Source organism: Pinus tabuliformis, chromosome 2_1 (genome assembly GCF_031772625.1).
Source record: "Pinus tabuliformis cultivar Carrire ecotype Pingquan chromosome 2_1, CPIR1, whole genome shotgun sequence".
Classification (NCBI taxonomy): Eukaryota; Viridiplantae; Streptophyta; class Pinopsida; order Pinales; family Pinaceae; genus Pinus; species Pinus tabuliformis.
The window spans coordinates 304407837-304430248 of NC_142299.1; the positions used below are offsets into that span (position 1 = coordinate 304407837).

Sequence of the window (22412 nt, forward strand, 5' to 3'; positions counted from 1 at the left end):
TATTAATTAATGCAATTATAAAACATATTAATATATTAATATAATTAATATATTAATACAGTTTTTATATCAAACATTAACTAATAATTAAATAAAATAATTAACAAATATATACAACTTATATAATATATATATATATATATATATATATATATAACAAATTACAATTAACAAATATTAATATATACAATGAATTTAAAAATATAAATAACAACAAAATACAAATATAATAATAAATTAATATATTAATACAATTAATATATCAATATATTAATTATAATAACAAACATTTATAAATTACAACAAACATGAAGAAATTATGTATAACGAAATCAAAACATATAGATACAATAACAAAATTAAGCTAAAAATACCAAACGCACAATAAAAGGTGGGATTTGGTGGACTCTTACATTTCAACTCAGGGAATTCCGGAGAGTGAGTTGCTTCAGTATGACCGCTTCATAATAGTGGACACTAATGATGATCATCATCAAAATAGTCATCTACCACTTCCTGGTGAAATTTGACAATCTTGCGTTGTCTGACATTCCAACGACCTATAACCCGATTGTATACTTGGACACAATCCCCATGAGCAGTAATATTCCGGATACCCAAATCGAATGCAGAAATAAGACCCTCCTTCAACGTCGAATACTCTGCAACCGCCCTACTCATATCGAGCCCAAGCTGCTTCCCCAGCTTCAGAATCAAATTATCATCCGGATCGTAGATAGCAATGCCCACTCCCGCAAGAGCATCCCAGCGATCACCAATCCCGTCCAAATTCTCAGCACTGATCATACCTTTGTAATACAATTTAAACTATCTATCATCCTTACTAATCCGCTCGGCATCGAAGGGTTGCTCATAGTTTTCCCCAGTGGCTTCCCACTCATCCTCCGGCATTGCTTGAATGTTGCGGGCAAATTTAGCGTCATGGCTTTTTCTGTAAATGTCTTCAGACAAACGTCGCATTTCTTCCTCTGCCTGCTTGTGGTCGGCGACCTCCTGTTGGAATTTCTCGAACTCGAGGGCCTGCATTCTCAATAACAGTGTCATCTCCCCTTCTTCGCCGCCACCCATCTCAGAGCAGCCTGGATTGCCACCAGAATTGGAGGCACTCTTAGCGGTTTCATGGTGCTGGTATTGGGTTGTTCCCATGGAGGCTGAGAGGGCCTCCTGCAACTGTAGTTCGTAGGCATAATCGAGGTTGCTGCTGGCTATTTGGGCTGCTGACAATTCTCTATATTGGACGGACATTGTATCCATGTCCAAATTCTCCATCCTTGGCCAAGCGAAAACGATTCTTCTCTCTGACGCTTCCTGAGCCAACGCTCATATCACTTTTGTATCTAGTTTTCTCCCGCGGGACAGTCCCAACATCGCCAAAATGTTGGGCAAATCCATTCATGGGGCTGGCCTTGCTGAGGTATCCTCTGACCCAAGAATCTGCTCCTTTATGGCTTGAAAGTTGTGCCCTGGATCACAATGAATGTAAAAAAAAAATCGTTTTCATTCACGCAGTTACCAAAATAGGGTCTCGAAGAACCACGATTTACTCTTAGATGGTTAGGAATTTAAGCAAACGATTTATGGTTTATATAATTCATTCTATTATGGAAAAAACCCATGTCTTCGTTTGTCCAGATTTCCCCTGGTTGGATCACAAACTGCATTTCAAAACTGACGTTTTTAAGGGGTTGCGTTTTGAAGATAATCTTTTTCTCATTCACAAAATTCTTTATTGTCGCATTGCAGATTAGTTCTCCAGCAAGAGTATTTTTATTTGGAATAAATCAATAGATTTTCTGATCTTCCTAATTGCATGAAGCATAGGAAGAGAGCATATTAATCGCTTGATTTATTTTTATTTGTGCAGGGGGTTTTTTAAAAACTGAATTTAAAACTAGCTAAATACTAAAACATTAGAAAACTCAAACTTGAACTCCTTTGTGGAGATCCTGCTGTCACCAGGTTTCACAAATTATTTTGTCTTAAAGAAAAATACTAGTACTGAATTAAATTCCTAATGCCTTATCCCTTAGCACCATCCCCGGCAACGGCGCCAAAATGTTGGGCAATTTATTGGGCTTAAATTGCTGCATTAAATTATTGACCAGGGAAACTCGTAAGCTTGTGATGATGCCAGCAAAATATATGTAGGAGTAGGTAACTAACTCTATGTCTAGCTAAATTATTTACGATTCAATATAATATGCAAGGGAAGAGGCTCCTAACTAAGGAGGTCCTGGTTGTCCTTCCCTACAGTATCATAGAGAAATCAATGATTACATAAAACTAGAAACTTGAAATGAAGGCAAGAGAATGAACTTTAATTGTTGTTCAGATTCAAGGAGAGAGAAAGACTAACTTAGTCTCTTGATTGTCCTCTCATGTACTAATCCAAACTAAACTAAGATTCATTCATAAGCATAAGAAATGAAATGACTTGAAACTTAAAAGCAAAAGAATGAATTTCAATTATCATGCAAATCAAATAGAGAGAGAGAGCCTAACTTAGACCCTTGGTTATCCTCTCATATGCTGATAAGATTCTAATTTAAAACTCATTCATCAATCACAAACAAATCCTCAAACATCAAACATCTAAGCAATTAAATGAAATAAGGTCTAATATGAAATAACATGTTCCTTTGATCCTTCTAAAGTGAGCTCAATTCTCCTAAGAACAAAGTGACAAGCTATTCCATATACTACATTAAGGCAACTTATATCTAAAACTACATAATGGAAATATATGTACAACTTATATCTATAACTACATAATGGAAATATATGCAAAATGAAGCTTTATTCTATTCCATCATAAGTTGGATACAATGCTCCAAGAGTCCTCTCTTTGGAATGGAGGAGGTACTCCTATTTATACAATGAGATGAGATAACAAACTCATAATGATGATCCACTAATCTCTCTTTAGTTCCATACATTTCTCAACCATCTAGACACATAACTCTATCCTCCATGATCTTCTCCATGAGGTCCATGATCTTCTCCATGAGATCATGATCTTTTCCATGAGGATTATCTTATCAAATTCGAATTTGTCATTCAAGGCCACATAAAGATGCCCTGGAAGCTTCCTTTGTGCCTACACATGTTAACAAACTCATTCTAATTGTTAGGTATAAGTATAAGCATATTATTTTCTAAATTTTAGCCATAAATCCACTTAAAAATGTTAAGAATTAATAAACTTTGGAAAAGCATAGTTATAACCCAATAATGAGGTAAATGGAATGATGTGGAGGTGGAATGGAGGTGACATGAAGGTAAAATGTGAAGATATTGGTGAATAATGGAGTGAAAATAGGGACTATTTTGAGGCCCAATAGTGGCTTTGGTGTACTTCCCCAATGTACATCATTTGCATGTATCTCGCTACTCTAGTGAACCCTTGGGAAGTCTTGTAGAAATATGTTGCATGATCTTCAAAGATCCATGGTGCAAATGGACCAATCTTCTATGCCATAATTCACTAATGTCTCGGCTCTGCACCGTCTCTGCTTTTGTGCTCAAAGCAGCACAATCTTCTACATCCAATTTGTATAGGATATTCACCTAAACCCTGATCTACTTCACTTGTCCCATGGTGATTTGATGAAGGAACACCTTTCCTTTGCTAAATATCACATCATAGCCATGGTCTCCGAATGTAACAACTAAAACTAAATTCTTCTTCAAACTCGGAACATGCATGACATATTTTAATGTGAGAAGAGAACCAAACTCACTCAAGTAACGATATCGATGTTGATCGTGCTATACCTTCCATCATCTCCCATCTCGCTTTTCATCTGGAGGCCCTTCTCCTCCAAGTCATTGAAAAATTCTTTATTTCCGGTCATATGGAATGAGGCTCCACTATTCAGATACCACACACTACCCATCACCGATGTCACCATGCATGCAATGAGGGTGAAATCCAACTTGAATTGTGAATATAGAGCTTCACCAACTGCTCCTCCTGAGGGCTTCTTTCCATCCTTCTTGTGCGGACACTTCGTGGCATAGTGTCCTAGCTCATGAAAATGAAAACATTTAATCTTCACCAAGTCCTTATTCTTGCCTCCCTGACTAGAATCCCTTTGGATTGGGATTTCTTCCCTTTCTCTTTATTTTCCTTTCCAGTCAAGGCACATTTATCCTCATCATCATGCTTGGGGGAGGTTCCATCTCTAATGTTCCGCCTTATCTCTTCTTGCACCAAGTCAGACCAAAAACACTCCCACTTTGGTAGATTCTCCCTCCCATTTACCAAATCTTGATAGTTTTGCCAGCTCTTGGGAAGTTTTAGAAGTGTTAGGTTGACCAGATCATCTTCAACAACTGTAATAACAATGCTACCAATCTCATCCTGAGATTGGGTGAACGTGTGAAAGTACTGTGGCATTGTGTCACCCTTCTCCATTTTGATCTTCCGAAGCTTGTCCTCGAGTGTTAACTTCCTTTGGTCATTGTTGTTCTGAAACAAGTCTATCAAGGCTTGGCACATTGCATATGGTGCATCCTTCCCGTGGATATTCGAGACAATATGATCTCGAACTCCTTCTAGTATGATCCTCCTCGCCTTTGCCACACATTTCTTCCACTCTAATAGATCTTGAGCATTGCTTGTTGGAGGCTTAGGAATATCATTGTCTATGAATTCCTTTAGTTCGTTGTATTCCAACACTGCTTCCATCCTTTCCTTCCAAGAAGTATAATTTGAGTTACCCTCAAGGGCATACTCAAGTCTCAATCCATAGAACAACATCCTGTTGGATCTGAAGAATGGTCCTGCAAATTCAATTTCACTTGCAAAGAAAAACTCGTATTCTTCTCTTCTAGTGTGATTTCTTCTCTAATACCATGTAGAAATTCCTTGTAGATTTAAACTTATTATAAAACAAAAGACTTGAATCTAATCTACTCATCAACGGAAAAAATAAATCGATCAAGAAATCACGAAGCATACAAGAGAAATAATTCAGTCAACACATTACACAATGATTTCCTGGGAAAATCCACAACTAAAAACCCCTGTTGTATGTATATTGCATTAGTCAGAAAATATGAGAAGATTACAATGCTTTGCTCAAGCTCGAGCAACCTCTGCACTATCTCTATCTGTCTCATAGCTTCCTAGACAAGCCTTGGCCAATACTTAACCAATTTTATGCTTGCCCAAGTCCCTATTTCCTTGTGTTGTTTCCTTGGGAATTAGCCCCTATTAATTAGGGAAATTCCTCAATTGGAATTGCGCAATCCATCATAGGCCTTCCTCTGACTGCATGCACCACCTATACAATTTGGATGATTATACAACTGATAGTACACTACCCTTGAACTCCAATCTCAACTGGGTAACTCTCAGATCACACATGCATGAGTTATTTATGACTGAATTATTAGTTAACTAGTTGAACACATGAAACAACACCCCACTGTTAGACCTCTTACTAGTTCCTCCATTAGTTGGAACTAGTTTAACTGAATTTAACTCAGTTAAACTGAATTAATTAATTAAAACTCAAAATAAACTCAACCAGGGCTCCTATAAATTAGGAGGCACTCTACATGAACCAAGTTAGATCCCCAACTCGAATTAATTGAACCAACTAAGTCAAATTAACTTAGTTAACTCGTACAAGTTGTCTTGTGATGTGGAATTACAAATTCTCCTAATTTAATTCAAGAGAAAATTAAATTAGGATTTTCTTGTTGCATTTTCAACATGTGAATCACATTGTACACATTACTTTTTTTTGTTATTATTATTTTTTTAAATACAAGTCAATATTAATATTTTATCTATGATCTACCTCAATTAAAGATTTTATTATGAACAACATTAATATAATTTTTTTCTAACTTTATATTTATATTTATATTTGATAACAAACACATTAAAATTTTTATCTTTTGTAATGCTTTTATTTAATCAAATATATTTTTCCAGTTAACTTAAAAAAAAAGTTATCAATGTAAAACCATAAAATTAACTTTTCTGCAGAGTAAAGAATTTGCAGTGTTAATTCAAATTCTTCCCATACACACTATTATTGTTTTTTTCCAAAAATGCTCGATGAAAATGGGTAATCCTTTCTCAAACTCCATGTATGGGTACGCCAAAGCACAATCACATTGTTGTAGTTTCTATCTACCATTTGTTCTTAATTTTGCCTTCAATTATATATTTAACCACGTATTTCAGAGAAATTTTAATACAAATACCTTTCATTACTAGATAAGCCAATCATATACCTGAAGTTAAGAATTAGAAGATGAATGAAGAAAGCACTCTCCACTCTAGCAAGTTCATATACTAGACAAAGCCTTGGACCTCAACCAAAAGGCATAAATGTTTTTGCATATGAACTCTACAACACAACACATATCATGTTGTCACATAATCTTTTCTAATATTAATTTTGATTTTAGAATTAAAAAAAAATCTCTATTATAAAATTAAAAATCAATTTGAAATTTCAAACCTGCCACCTCCAAGGATTTAATTCCAAAGTATCTTTATGAAGGATTCATCTAGGTGCACCCCTATTAACAATGTAAGCACTTTCCAGCTTGTAGGGATGTGGAATTCTAAAAAGAAAATGGAATAAAAAAGCAAGCATTTCTTTATTCCATATTCCATGAAAGCACGAGATTATAAGTATAAGTACTTAATGTAGTAAAAATATTATGATTTAAGAATAATACCCTTCAATTTGATGTTCTTCAATGCTTTTCTATTCACAAATTTGACTTGTCATATGGTAAAGTCTCATTAATTACTTGAAATTCATAATTTGGTAATAAACATATCGTTTAGACTATTTAAAAAATATCTAATGGATACAACCTGCATGAAATATTTAATGGATACAAAAAATCACCCTTAAAAAAAGAGAAAAAACAAAAGAGTTTTTCCTCTGATTTTGTCTTAAAAAATAATTCAAATTCAACTATGCAAATTAAAAGCACAACTTTGCTATTAAACCCCAAATCACATTGGCAATGACATATGATACATTTTTATATAAAGAAAACAGAAAAGAACAAGTAATCAATATTTTATACTTACATGTGTAAATTCCATATGCTTGTAATGGCCCTAATCCAAGCATTCAGATTTGTGCTTTGTGTCAACTATCATTTCATGTTCAACCTTCAAAATCCAAAATGGAGCACTACCTTATAAAGTGAGTATTTAAATTAAGTTGACTTCAAAAGATGGGTCTCTCACCTTCAACTGTTGTAAGTCCAAATAGGAATCATTGAGGAAGTGAATGATTATTGCCAGCAACAAATACCATTGACTACAATCTCACAGTCACAAGAAGAAGGACAAAACCAAAACCAAAACCAAAATTTGTCTAAAATTATAAGGCGAGGATTGTTGGACATAACTGCCTCAATGAGGCATGTAGTATATGTGTTAAAATTATTTGTTTGGGGAAGATTCTTTTGTTTGTCATGTTGTATTTTTTTTTCTGAATCAGGTTATTTCTATTATGGTACAAAAAGTCAAAAAGTTACATCAGTGTTACAACAAGGCCATGGCCCTGTAAATCCTGCCGAGAGATTGACAGTTTGCCCAAATTTATACATACCCAAAGTTGAACATATTCAAAAATTGGATGCTGAACATGGACATGCTGAGACAAATGAACATATCGACACTGAACACTACTTAAACATGGACTAACAGACATATGGATCCATATTTCCGACACATAGATTTTAAAATCCATACTAAAGCCAAACACATACAGAAAACAAGATTTGAAGACAGAGTAATGCTCCCACTTCCAGGCTGCCGAGAGCAAACTGGTTGATTGGATTAATCATCGTCCGTGGTGTAGGGCTCTTCCTCCACCCTGCACCCAAATTGTCGGGAGTCATCCGAGTCAGAGAGAGGGACCATCGAGCAAGTAGGGACCCCCTGAGCAGGCTCGCTTGGACCCGCAAGGCCTGCTTGAGTAGCTGGGTGTTTGTCATGTTGTATTAAATATATGAAAAAAATATATTATTTTTCATATCCTTAAAAAATTTGGAAGACTATAACTCTAAGATTAATAATATATGCTCATATATATATTAACTTCTATCAATTTGTTTGATGAGGTTATGATGGGACCAGCCCGCAACTTCACTTCATTAAGGTTAACAATGATATAACAATGCTTTAATCGTTGATTGAATGATTAGTAAATGATTTGAGGTTTAATACATTTGATTAGGCACTAATCATGGGATTGTTCTGGATATGCGTTGGATGGAATTTATGTTGGAATTCATTGATGTGTACCTACCTCAGTTACTGTTTTCCCACTCTTGGTTAACGCAAAAACCCTTGGTTCTTCGTCATTTCTTCATTTTACTCTTGTGTTTTCGCTGTGCCGAGGGTTTGGACTAATAGTGAGGTTTTTGTGTTGCGACTGTGCGCACACCCAGCTATGGTTTCTGTTGTTTGTTGGCATTACACCTTCACTGGTACTTGTGATTTCGTTGTCCAGTTACTTGGGCATGGTATGGAGGCTCTCCTCGTCTGTATAAAAGGCTTGCTATTGTTTCTGTCTGCTCGGTTACTATGCTTTCCCCTGCTCCATTGTTTTCCTTTCGTTATAGTTCTTTCCGTTATTAACTTTGACTTATGGGTGCCTATTCTGCGTTTCTACAAGTCATGGTCATGGTGGCCTCCTCAGCTTCGTAGTTCTATGAAGGTAAGTTGTTCCTCCATGATTTACTTACCTTCTTTGTTTTCCTCCGGCTCTAACAATGTCTGCTCCTTGGTCTCAGGGTTTCACCGTTGGCTATGGCTCAGTGGGGTTTCTATCCTCCCACACGAATACCCTCCAGGTAAAGATATTTTGTTAACTTTGCATTCAGTTTCTCCTTCGTTGGTCACTTCTTGTCTTTACTCTATTTGTGTATGGCTAACACTCCTCCGTTGGCTTGTTTGTGTAGGTGGGGGTTCGTTCACCGGCATGGTCGATGAAGCTGCTACGGGCTTTGCTCCAGTAGGCTCGTTCTCTGCTATTGTTGTCAATTTGTTAATTAGGTGGCCTCTGTCAGTTTACTGGGCAAGTCCCAGTTCTCCTCCGTCCGGTGTTCTTTGCTGTTGTGCGACCCGGTTCCAATTTGTATATGGGTTTACGTTTGTATCCTGAGTAATTGTAATTATGGTCCACCTTTTGATAGTGGCTGACCAAACCCTCGCCCTTAGGGTTCTGTTGCTCCGTAATATTCTTTCCATCGTTTTCAATGGGTATATCAGGACTGTTGAATGTATACAAATATTTTTGTAATAAAAAAGAATTAACAGGAAGTTTTGTTATATTTCATTTACCTCTGTCCTGGGGTCGTTGCTCAGTGTTTGCATTCTCGTTCTTTTTCAAACTGCCCGAACTATGGTTGGCTTTCGTTTGTGGAGCTCCTTTATGTTTGCTGCCAGACTCCATGCTAGGAATGCTCATTCAATTTCTCTGTTCGCTCTTTGTTCTATAGAAAGGAAACAAAATGTAATAGATAGGAACACACAATATTTTCTTAGCTTTCTTACTCAATGACTAAAACAACGTAAACTTTGAAACAGGAACTGATACTGTTACCCGTTTTGTAGAGATAGCAAAAAAGTGACTCAATTTTGAAAAGGGGTGATGCAGAACACACATGTTTTTTTTAGAGCATAGTTTTTGGCACTTTAATTTTTTTTATGTACATTGCGGGTAATGCAGAACACACATGTTTTTTTTAGAGCATAGTTTTTGGCATTTTAATTTTTTTTATGTACATTGCGTTTTACAATGGTAGTGATTTTCATGCTTATTTAAAAAAGTGATTATTCTGCATCAGACCCTTTTTTTAAAAGACCTATTTTTTGACTTTAAATTTTTTTATTGTATGAAATGTAAATAATTATTTTGTAAATTTAATAATTTTGAAAGTGATCTTCTTTCTCATATTTTCTTCTTCTTTTTTTTTTGTAGTGAGGTTTTTATTGTTTTGCATATTTAAAAAAGAAGGTCGATATTTTCCGTTTTCGATATTCTACATATTTATACATCGTTAATTAAATTTTCAATCCACATGAAATAATTGTCTTTAAAAAGCAAATATAAAAAAATATATAGAAAAGACAAAAATAAAAAATAAAAAATGTTAAAAGAAAATTATCTCATAAACCATAAAAGAATTTGGAATATATATATATATATATATATAAGTAAAAATAGAGAAAAAAAACAAAACAAAACAAAACAAAAAACATTAGCAAAAACCAGGGAAAAAAAAAAAAATTAAAAACAAACTAGTTTAAAAAAAAAAATAGAAAATTAACGAAAAAAATTAAAAAACTAGTAAAATTAATATTAAAAAACAAAAATAAACTCAAATTAAAAAAATAATAATAATAAAAATAAAATAAAATAAAATATGAAAATGGCATAAAATATATGTATTTTCAAATGAAAAAAAAAAAAAAAAAATATTTACAGTTTATAAAGAAATGCCTATTTTTGATTTTTTTTTTAAATTAATTCAAATTATAAATTAAAAAAAACCAAAAAATAAATTAAATTAAAAAAAAATAATAATAAATAAATATGTTTATTTTTTATTAAAAAAAAATAACTATTATTGTTTTTTATTAAACCTAAATTTTTTATTTAAAAAAAATAACTATTATTATTTTTTATTAAACCTAAATTTTTTATTTAAAAAAAATAAAAATTAAATTTAAATATTTTTTCTAAAACAATCATATATATATATATATATTAAAACAATTTATTTATTTATTTATTTATGTAGTATTACAAATAACTAAAAATATTTTAATTTTTTTTTAATGAATTTAATTTTTTAATTTTAAATTTAAAAAATTATTAAAAATTATATTTTTTTTAAGAACAATTTTTTTTTTTATTTAAAAATACAAATAATTTTTAATATTTTTAATCTTTTTTAAATAAATTTAATTTTTTAATTTTAAATTTTAAAAATTAATATTTCTTTTTATTTTTGGCCCTCCGCTCCCCGGCCGCCTGTGGTGGCGCGGCCATGGGCGGAGGAACCTGCACAAGGCTCCTCTGCCCACGGTCGTGCCACCATGGGCGGCCGGGGAGCAGGAGGGCGATTCCCAGAATCGCCCTCCCGCCCACCGTCCGCCCGTGGTGGCACAGCCGTGGGCGGAGGGGCCTGTGCAGTCCCCTCCGCCCACGGCCGCGCCACCACGGACGGCCGGTGGGAATCACCCTCCCGCCCACCGGCCTCCCGTGGTGGCGCGGCCGTGGGTGGAGGGGTCTCTGCAGGCGCCTCTGCCCACAGTCGCGCCACCACGGACGGCCGGTGGGTGGGAGGGTGATTCCCGGAATCGCCCTCCCGCCCACCGGCCGCCCGTGGTCGTGCGACCGTGGGCGGAGGAGCTTGCACAAGGCTCCTCCACCCACGGCCACGCCACCACGGGCGGCCAGGGAGCGGAGGGCCAAAAATAAAAGAAATATTAATTTATAAAAAATTTTTAATAATTTTTAAAATTTAAAATTAAAAAATTAAATTTATTTAAAAAAAATTAAAATTATTTGTATTTAAAAAAAAATTATAATTTTTTTTAATGAGAAAAAAAGATTGTTTAAAAAATAAATTTTATTTTTATTTTTATTTTTTTTTAAATAAAAATTGTAAGTTTTATAAAAAGTAATTATATATATATATATAGATAGATACGCGTTTTTTTGTTTTTCTTTTTTATAATTTTAATTTATTTTTGTTTTTTAATATTATTTTTACTAGTTTTTAAATTTTTTTCGTTAATTTTCTATTTTTTTTAAACTAGTTTGTTTTTATTTTTATTTTTTTTACTTACTTAATTTTATATATATATATATATATATATATATTGTTTTTCTTTCCAAATTCTTTTATTGTTTGTGAGATAATTTTTTTTTTTACATTTTTTATTTTTTACTTTCGTCTTTTATATATATTTTTATATTTGTTTTTTTAAGTAATCAATATTTTTATTTTAATTTTAGTATTTTTTAATTTTTATTTTTAATATTTTTTGTTTTTTCTTAATTTTTCTATTTTTACCTACTTTATTTTTAGTTTTTTTTTAGATGTTTTGTTTTTTGTTTTTTTTTTTGTTTTGCCAATTTTTTTTTATGGTTTACAAGATTTTTTTTTTTTTTTTTGACTATTTATTTGTTTATAATTTTCATTTTTTTAGTTTTTTAATTCTTACCATTAATTTTGGTTCTTTTTACATTTTTATGATTGATTTTTTTTTTTTTCCATTTTTTATTTTTATTTTATGTTTTGTTTTTAGTATATATTTTAATTTATGTTTTGTTTTTGTTTTTTTTTGTGTGTTTTTTCATTGTTTTAATTTTTTTTTCATTATTTTTTTTAAATTTAATGTTTTTGGGGGTCATCATAAAATATTTTACAACATTATTTCGAAATGTTGAAATTTTACTTTTGAAAAAAAAAGTGTTCTACGAGCATTAACACTTTTACGCCATTATTTCGAAATGTTGAAATTTTACTTTTGAAAAAAAAAAAAGTGTTCTACTAGCATTAACACTTTTCGTTTTGAGGGTGTTTTTTGGATAATTTTTGCGCAAAAAATTGGTCTTCACCGCCATTTTTAAAACATGTTGAAAATTTACCCGAGCAAAAAAAAAGGTGTTATTCCAGCATCAACGCTTTTCGTTTTTAGCACTGTTTTTGATTTTTTCAGGGTTTTTTTGCCAGAGTTCTCGTTTTGAGTTTATAATTCCCGTTTCAAAGTTTACATTGTTCTAAGGGAAAAAGTAAATAGATGTTACAACAAACTGTTACAGATGGACTCTGATATTTCGGATGGAAGAAATTTCTCTTTGTATTGTATTTCTCTTCTCATGTACTAAACCCCTCCATGATTGTATTACATTGATTTTTATGTTGTGTTTAAACAATTACTCAAACTGTTCTTAGTTACCATACAGTTACTCTTTGTAGTTACATAGTCGATAATCATGCTAGGTTTTCTTGTACTGTAGGAGTTACAATATTATACTTTTGTTTATGAACATACATCTGTAAGATGGACTAAGAAAATGACAAAACAATGTAACTGTTATGACACTATCCTAACTGTACTATTCCTAATATTCCTTAACTAATAATAATAAAATAAACTAGTTTCTAGACACTGTTTTATTCATTAAACGTAAATGAAATTAAAAACTTTGAACCTATCCTCCTTGGTGGTGGGCTCCAGTATTGCAGCAATAATGCTGCAACTCCTGGGACTCCCTTCTTTACTTTTATCAACCCGGTATTTTGTAACAAACTTGGAAGCGACAGTGCTGTATGCACAAGTACTAGCTCTTGCTGCAACTATCACTTGATCAGCTGGCACAAGTCCGCTAGGAGCTTAACCCAACTTCTATGAGCTCTTAGAAGAAGCTTTTTAACTAATGGATGAAAGCTAACTCAAAGAAGGCTAATCTATTTGCAGAAAGAAACTAGAAAGCTGAAAGGAAACGTAAACCCTAGCAAACCCTAATTTTACCAGCTAGCCCTACTGATGTAAGAAAGAGGATGCAAGCTATTGAAAGAGATGCCATTGACTTCTAGGAAGGTAAAATGCATGTTTTTAAGCTACTTCTACAGTAACATCTGAAAAAAAAAAAAAAAAAAAAAAAAAAAAAAAAAACATCTTTTTGTATTTTTGAATAAGTTGTCAGAATTATCATGCATGCGATTTAACTGTTTTTTACTGTGCAAAGGTGGATTAGCGAGAGGAAATTCTTGGAGGAGGTTAGGAAGGTTCAAAGAGGGCCTAAGGGGTCCCTAACACCCTTCCAAAGAGTTTCACAAAGTTTGGCTATCAAGAAGCCTCATTCGTGAGCTTCTACAGGAAGTCTGCAAGGGTTTTACAAGATGTTCTGGAATTTCTATAGGATGCCTGTAATTTTCTACAGCATGCTCAGGAATGGGATTTTGGAGAATGGATGGAGAGAGAAAGGTCAAGGAGTGAGTATGGAGGTAGGGCAAGGGTGTGAGGAGGTCCAGGACTTGGTGGATGGAGTTGGGGAGAGATGCAGATGGCTGGATTTGTTGCACAAAAATTAGGGTTATGTGAGCAAATGGAAAACGTGAGGCAAGAATCTGCGTTAGGGGATGGAGCAGATGGGATTGATGGAGTATGGGCAGATAGAGAAGTGGTACGGGTGCTCTGCAAGTTGTTTCTTCAACTGAACCAATGAAGACTTGGAAAATCAGAGACCTAGTTACATTAACCTAATCTGATCTAGCTAACAGTAAAGAGAATGAACAGAAGTTTAATTGCAATGAAGCCATGTATACTAACTATGCAACGAAGCAATCAAGAATCTGAACATGTAACCAACTTCTAGAAAAAATAAAAAAAAAAATAAAAAAATCGAACACTAATGATTGCATGGCAAAGAAAAGACAGTGTTTTTGTTGGTAACAAGGTCACCTTGATCCCAACTCATGATCCCACTGAGGGAGAGGTGAAATCAGAGGCACTTGATGGCCTTTTTCTGAGGCTTGTCACTGTTAATAACCTATCAACTCAATCTGAACAACAAAAGTCTTTCTAATCATCAACAGTGACCTAGATAATCAGCAAGATTTTAATCTACTTAACAAAAATTATTTTGCAAATACATAAAAAGCAAATAACAGTACATAAGGAAGCCTTGGCACTTGGGTTGGGCCCAACCCCAAGAGCTACACGCTCCTATAAAGAACTCAGAGCTGATGCCAAATAGAGTTGCTTTTCATTACCCAAAAATAATCATGTCACAAGAAAGTTATACAGTAGTAGCTACAATAACGAGCTGAGACAATGAGAGAACTATAGTGCAAAACCCAACAGTTCCAAAAGTAAACTACGAAGGCTGAGGCCTTCCTATTTATACATTATGAGGGGCCTAGCAGCCCTCCTTAACTCAAGGGACTCAGCTGTTCAAACTGCCAGTAAACAGTCACTCTTCCCAAAGCTACTCGACTACCTTTAGGATTCGTTTTGGTGGCCTGCTGAGCTCTGAGTTGAGGGTGGAGATTTCGAGGAAGGGCCATTTAATGCAAGAGAAAACCTCCCTACAAATCCTCACCCTTGCTTCGTCAAGCCTGGCTGTCACCTGGCTCATTATTGCTTGGCTTTGCTCCAAAATTTGTCCAAAAAATCTGAAATAACCACGTATTAGCCTCCTTGGTAAAGTGACCACCCTTATTCATTCAAATAACATAAACATACTCAAAAAACATGCATAATCTATGAAAAATGGTGGACTGATCAAGGACAATTAGGAAAAATGAGCCCAACAAATTACCCAATTCGGGGCTCATCATCACCCCCCTGCTAAGTGGGTTGCTCATCCTCTGAGCAACTAGTCCAGCTCATCATCCTTTATAGCTTTGACCACCTCCCTCACGTCCCAGGCCTCCATGGTGATATCTTCTTCCCGGTTGTGAAATCCTGCTTTCTTTTCCACTTCCTCCCACTGTCTGTCTTCCTCCTCTTCCTTAACTCCTTCTTGCAATCCCAAAAGCAAAGGATGACTGAATTTTAGGCCAATCCAATTGGCCTGCAGATTTTGCCTCAACTGTTTGTAGAGAGGTACCCTTGCCAAGGCCTCCCTCATCCTGGTGGGAGAGTGGTATTCTCTTATCTTCAAGCTGTGAGGCAAGGTGTTCCACCGCCTTGTGCAGGCATGCAGGCAGTTTTCCCCCAACAGTATCTCCATGTCCTCAAAGTGGGCAATAGCTTGAGCCTGTTGCTCAATGTATTTTGGTAAATCCTGAGGGCTGTTGGCCAAGTGCTGGTGGGCCCTTATCACTGCTGATGGGTCATCCGTCTCTGCTCTGATCATTAGTGGCTCAGTGAGTTCTTTGCTCATAACACTGTGGGCCTCTGCTGCTCTCTTTTCCTCATGATTCATCCAAGAGGCCATGGCCATAAGTTGGACATCTCCTATCACAGTGTTGGGATCCCATGCATTCATGTTTGGAAGGGCTAAGTTGTGCAAATAAAACTCTTATAATTTGGCCCTGTCCTCTGATGAACTACTGCCACATAAAGCTACAAATTGATGATAATTTTGAAATGGAGTGATGCCCCTTTGGGCCAAGGTGTTGATCTGAAACTGCAACCACTGATCCTTAAGGTATAGGGCGTATGATTTGGCCGGCTGCCTACATTGCAGAGCTTCCATCGCCCAGCTAGCCATGCAGGCCAGTTGGGCCTCCTTTTCTTGTACCTGCTGTTTCAGAGACTGTATCTCTTGGCTTGCTTGCAATTCCTTCTCCTGTAGCTGTCTATTTAGTGTCTCAATTTCAGCCTGCAACCCATCTCTCTTCTGCTGTTCATCAGGGGTTTCTTTGTCTGTTGTGGGCTCCTCCTGTTGCTGTTGTTCTCCCAAGATGTGAGGCCTGTCTTCCTTCCTCTGTCCCTGTAGCTGTAGCTGTTGTTTAAGCAGCTCATTTTCTTCCTATAGCTTGGCCCATTGGCTGCTCTCCACATGTCGTACCATAGCCAATTTCTTTCTCGCCCCTTTGAGTTGTTCCTCCAGGGGACCTATATCTGCCACACCCTTGGACTTAGCGATCTTCATCCAAGTGTGGGTCCTCACTCTCTCTTCTTCTAGTGCAAGGAAAAGTGGCACTGTGAATTTTTGGGGAATGATCTTTCCGGCCTCTAAGAAGTTATAGTAGGAGCCCAAACTAGGCTGGGGGCTAGGTTCCACAATGTTCTCCACCTTTTCTTCCTCCTGTGGTGATTTAGCTACCTCTCCTTCCATTTCTTCGGTCTCCTTTAGCCTAGCCAGTGTTTCCTGTAGAACAGTCTCAGCATCCTGTAGAGAGGCCTTTGTGTCCAACATTTTCATTCTTTCTCTCCAGGTGGATGTCTTAGGGCTTCCCCGTTCATAGGTGATGGATGCCTTTGAGGTAGACCTCTCCTTTTGTGTAGCTGGGGTGTCTAAAATCATGATTGGCTCTTTTGACAGTGGCTGGGGTCTACCAGTCTTTATCCTCATGCTCCTTCTTGCCTTAAAATACATGGAAGGCTCCCTCTTTCGCTTCCCTTTTTGCTTTGGAGATGTGCTTAGGGTGACCAGCACAGCTGCTGCCTCCTTGGCTAAGATCTCAGGCGATTTTTCCTTTTGTTGCCCTATCTCCATGCTTCCTGTAGAAATTCCTGTGGTGACTATTTTTTGGCTTCCTGTAGACACTGTTTTCTGGCTTCCTGTAGACACTGTTTTTTGGCTTCCTGTAGACACTATTTTCTGGCTTCCTGTAGACACTATTTTCTAGACACTGTTTTCTGGCTTCCTGTAGACATTATTTTCTAGACACTGTTTTCTGGCTTCCTGTAGACAATGTTTTGGTTTGCTTAGCTGGGGGTGCCTTCCCTTTTAATTTTGGTGTGGTTGTCTTGGTTTTTTCCTCACTTGCTTGGACATTTTCAGTCCTCTATGCCCTGCTGTGGAATCGTTTCTCCCTTGGTGTTTGTGCCTTTGTTCCACCCGTAGTTTTGGGCTCAGCAGCTTGGCCTTTCCCTCATTTCTCTTCTTGTTCTTTCTGTGGTGGTCTGTCCTGGGTTTCCTTACCCCTGGCTTTCTCTTCTGCCTCAATGTGCTCCCTTTCTTCACTGCTGGATGAAGTGAGTTCCTCGGCCAGAATTCAAATATCATCATCCTTGGACATGTTGTGGAAAATCTCCCAGGAGAGAGGGACAGTGTAGGTATGGAGGGCATCTTCCACTAGAAGCTTGATAAGCCCATGATGGGCTAGCTAATCCGGTGTCCCTTCCTTCAATTTTGTGCCACACTCAATTAATGATTGTAGGAGGAAATAGGGGATGCTTAACTTCTATTCTGGGGGTAAATCCATCCCATGTCTGAGTTCACTTAGCAACCGGAAGTGATAACTGTAGACAATACTGAACCGCCCCTCACAAGTAATGTATTTCATGATCTGAAGGCTGACCTCACTCCAAAAAGGATGTAGGCTAGCTCTCCGGACCCCATTCTTATCTTTTGAAAATTGTTCCTCTGGTAGGAAGAATTCTTTCTTGGCTTTTTGGCCCAATGCCCTCTCCTCTTTGCTCCAGGGTATCCCTAATGGCAGATCAGTAACCCGACTAATGAGTTGTGGGGTAAGCTTTAGGGTCAACCCTCTAAAATTCACAGTGGCCAGTGTCTTTGATTTAGGTTGCAGGGACATTAAGAATTCTTCTGTTACCTCATCGTCATGACCTTGAATTCTGTCACAAAAGGTCATCCAATTGGCACGGGTGAATAGGTTCACCACCTTGGGAGTTTCACGCAATTTTCTGGAATCCGAGGGTTCCTTTCTGATAAACCCTCCTGGCATGGTGAGAGTGCCTTGTTTAGGTTTGTGCTCTAATCAGTAAGGGGAATTCTGTTTATGGTTTCCTCCCTAAATCTTCAAGGAAAGATCTCTCAGGTGTTTAAATTTTTAACCTGCACCAATTCCCTGGTTCTAAACTTTTGCTGCCCAAAACTCGACTGTCCGAATGTAAAAGGAAGAATCAGGTTTTCACAAATAGGGCATAGAGCTCAATTTTCACCCCCCAGCATACATATAACCATGTAAAATTCACATTCTTCATGCACAGGTTAGCCCTCACAGTGGTTTATCGTTTCTAGCGGAGGAATTTCTTAACAGGAACTGTGGAGGAGAATTTGACGCAGAACCAACTGAAAAATTCCGTGTAACACACAGGCAAACTACTATTCTTGACCCACAGGCAGACTTGTCTCTAATTCTCCTACTCCAGACAGTTCAATTCACCACCTTTCGAAATATACCATGCAGGGAAGAGTGGTTTTCGAGCCTACCTCTTTCGGGACTCCAAATTTGTCGAAGAAAAATCCATTTGCTCTGCTCCGGAAGGCTATGTTGTATTTCCTGTAGAGCCTCTTCCTGTAGAATGCTTTTCTGGCTTCTAGAGGACGCCACGGCACTTCTGAATGAGCCTGGGATGCGGGAGGATTTTGAAACGGGCCGAGAAGCTCGGGCTAACAGACTGCAGAGGAGGAGGACGCGTACTTCGCTGCGAACGGTTGCAAGTGTAAATGACAACGGTTAACGTGAGTTCTTCGGCCGAGCATTTTTGAATTACTGCGCAATTCATGGTGAGGGGGTAAGGTGGCCAGGCCGATCCGTTAGCCAACGTCACGGCCATCATTCCTTTGCATGTCTCTGACCGTCATTACCTTTCCTCTGCCATTAACCACCGCCACCACTGCCAATCCCACCAATTCTTCCCGACTGGACACTTCCCATGTGTCGGTTGCACGTCTCTTTGGTGAATTCGAACATAACCGAGCTCGTTTGGATCCCACGAGGCCATTCGATGGACTGTGGGTGGTCAGTTGACTGGCCATCGAATTCATTCAATTCGAACCATTCACAGACATGCAGTTTTCGGAATATAGTCTATGAAATTTGACGAATAAGGTTAGACACTTACCTGTGTGGTCGTGGACGTGTTCTGCAGGCTTCAGGACTTGGAACGACAGCTTCGCTCACTGCTGCTTCGTGCACAGGCGCTGGAACTCCTTCTTTCATTGGTTGACGTTGTATGCACGGCTTTGGGACCCGATCCTTTGGTTGTAAATGCTGCATGCACAGGTTCTGTCTGGTTTCAGCTGTCGAGGATGTGTTCACATCCAAGCGGAGCTTTTTACATGTCCCCGGTGTCGATTTCAGCTGCTACTGACTCCAGAGTATGTGCTCCAGACGGATCAGCTGCTACAAGATTCCTGTAGGATATCCTGTAGCTGCTTCTCCTCCTGGGATGCATGCTTAAACGAGCAGGGTTTTATTCGCTGATGAAGAGTCCTGATGGAGCTTTGATAGGTAGAGTGTGCGAGCCTTTGTGTGCTTGATTTGTCACTTGGGAAAAAAAAAATTCAATCTGAGGAAAACAGTATTTCTTGCATGACTGCAGGAACACATAACCAGATGGTTGCAATGGCGGTGGAAAGAGATGAAACAGGTGATGGATGGAAAAGAGGGGTGGCTGCAGGCCTCATCAACAGACTTCAAGCTTCAAATCCCCTTCCAAAATCGAATTTGGCCTGCCCAAAGGCTCTACAAGATGTTTCCTGTAGAAATGCAGAACTTCCTGTAGAAAGCCCCAAAACTTCCTATAAAAAGCCCAGAACTTCCTGTAGGAGGTGGAATCTCGACCTGAATGTGTTCACATCCTGGGAAAAGTGAGTGGCTATGGAGAGAGTGTCTGTAAGGATGTCTTGTAGCTTGGTACAGACCCCTGTCCTCGTTTTGCGTGACCTTCGTTATCTGCAATGTATTCCCTGCAACCTGCAATAATTTTCCAGAGATTAGATCTGTTTCTTTTTCTTTTTTCTTTTTTCCTTTTTCTCTTTTTTTTTCTTTTTTCTTTTTTCTCTTTTTTTTTTTTTTTTTTTTTTTTTGAGAGACAGCAGGGGTGCCTCCATGAGGTTTTCACCCCCACTATCTGCCTTGGGCGCCTCAGAGAGGTTTTCACCCAAGGATCTTTTTTGTTCCATTTCTTTATTTTCTGAGAGACAACTAGGGCGCCTCCATGAGGTTTTCACCCTCACTGTCTGCCCTGGGTGCCTCAGAGAGGTTTTCACCCAGGGATCTTTTTTATTCCTCTTTTTTTTTTTTTTGGATGATCAAGGTGTGGGCAGAATAGAGGCAGAACCCTGCTCCACTACCAGCACTGATTTTTCCAAAGTTTCAATGAACTCCTGCCTCGAAAGGGGTTTCCTATAGATTTTCAATCGATGCCCATTGACAAGCATGGGGATGGATTCTTCATCAATGGTCTTGATAAGGACTGAACCATTGTCATTGCATTTCTCCATTGTATATGGTCCTAACCATCTTGTCCTCAGCTTTCCTTTGAAATCCTTGTATCTTGAGTCATACAGCAGCGCCCAATCTCCCGGTTGGAATTGCTTTTCATTAAGGTGCCAGTCATGCCATATCTTCCTCTGGAGTTGAACTACTTCTGAGTGGAGGAGGGCCTGCATTCGTTGTTCATCTAATCCATTCAGCTGCAGTAATCTTTCACGTTGAGCATGGCTGAGATCTAAGTCCAGCTGAGCTGCCACCCTCAATGTATTGTACTTGAACTCTATGGACAACAAAGCTTTCTTCCCGTAGACTAACTCATAAGGTGTGAAACCTATTGTAGTCTTCCAAGTGGTGTTGTAGGCCCAGGTGGCCTCAACCAGGCGATCTGCCCAATCCTTTCTGCTGCTGCTCACTACCTTAGTCAAAATCCCTTCCAATGCTCTATTAGTGACTTCCACCTACCCATTTGCTTGAGGATGATATGGGGTGGAAGTCTTGTGATGAGCAAGCAAGTCTTCAATCAGGTTGGAGGTGAACTGGCTTCCTTGATCGGTGACTAACTCTCTTGGGTAGCCAAACTTGTAGAAGATATTTTCCCTTAAAAACTTAGCCACCTTTTCTTCTATTGCTGTTTTGATTGCCTTTGTTTATACCCACTTTCTCAGATAGTTGGTGCACACAATGATGTAAGACCTTTGCTTTGAAGGAGGGTTTATAGGACCCACAAAATCCATGCCCCACTTCTAAAATGGCTTGAAGGTCACTTGAGGTTGGAGAGGCATTTCATCCCTTGGAGTCGGTTTCCCCATCCTCTAACATCGGTCACACTGGCTGATGTATCTTTTGACATCTTGGTGAAGAGTAGGCCAATAGTAGCCTACCTGTAGAATTTTGAAGGCAGTCCTTTTTGCTGCAAAGTGGCCTCCACAAGGTCCATCATGACAGGTTAGGAGGATGTCAAAGACTTCCTCCTCCCTAACACAACACCTCAAGATCTGATCTGGGCCAAGTTTAAACAGGTTGCCCCCGATCCAAGTGAATGGGGCGCTCTTCCTTACAATTTTGCTCTTCTCCTTTGAGGATAGATGCGGAGGGAACTGTGCTGAGACTAAGTAATTTGCTATATCAGCAAACCATGGAGAGAGTACTGAGATAGAAAACAGGTGTTCATCTAGCATCTGGTCATCCACTTTCCCTTCTTCATTTGCAGGCAAATCCAATCCAGACAAGCAGTCAACAACAACATTTTCTTTACCTAGCTTGTCGACAATAGTCAAATCAAATTGTTGCAACAAAAGTAACCATCTAATGATACGAGCATTTACATCAGGCTTATTCATTAAGTATCTAATCACAGCATGATCAGTGTGTAGGAATGTTTGATAACCAATGATGTAGTGTCTGAACTTGTTTAGGGAATGGACTACAGCTAGGAACTCTTTCTCGGTTACAGTATAGTTCATTTCTGCCTTGGACAGGTTTTTGCTGACGAAGTATATGGCATATGGTAG

General features: G+C 37.7%; 1 pseudogene; it reads right to left on the reverse strand.

Annotated features, from left to right (window-relative positions):
• Positions 1-477: 477 nt before the first annotated feature.
• Positions 478-1290, reverse strand: LOC149200021 (uncharacterized; annotated as a pseudogene).
• Between the last annotated feature and the right edge of the window lie 21122 nt (positions 1291-22412).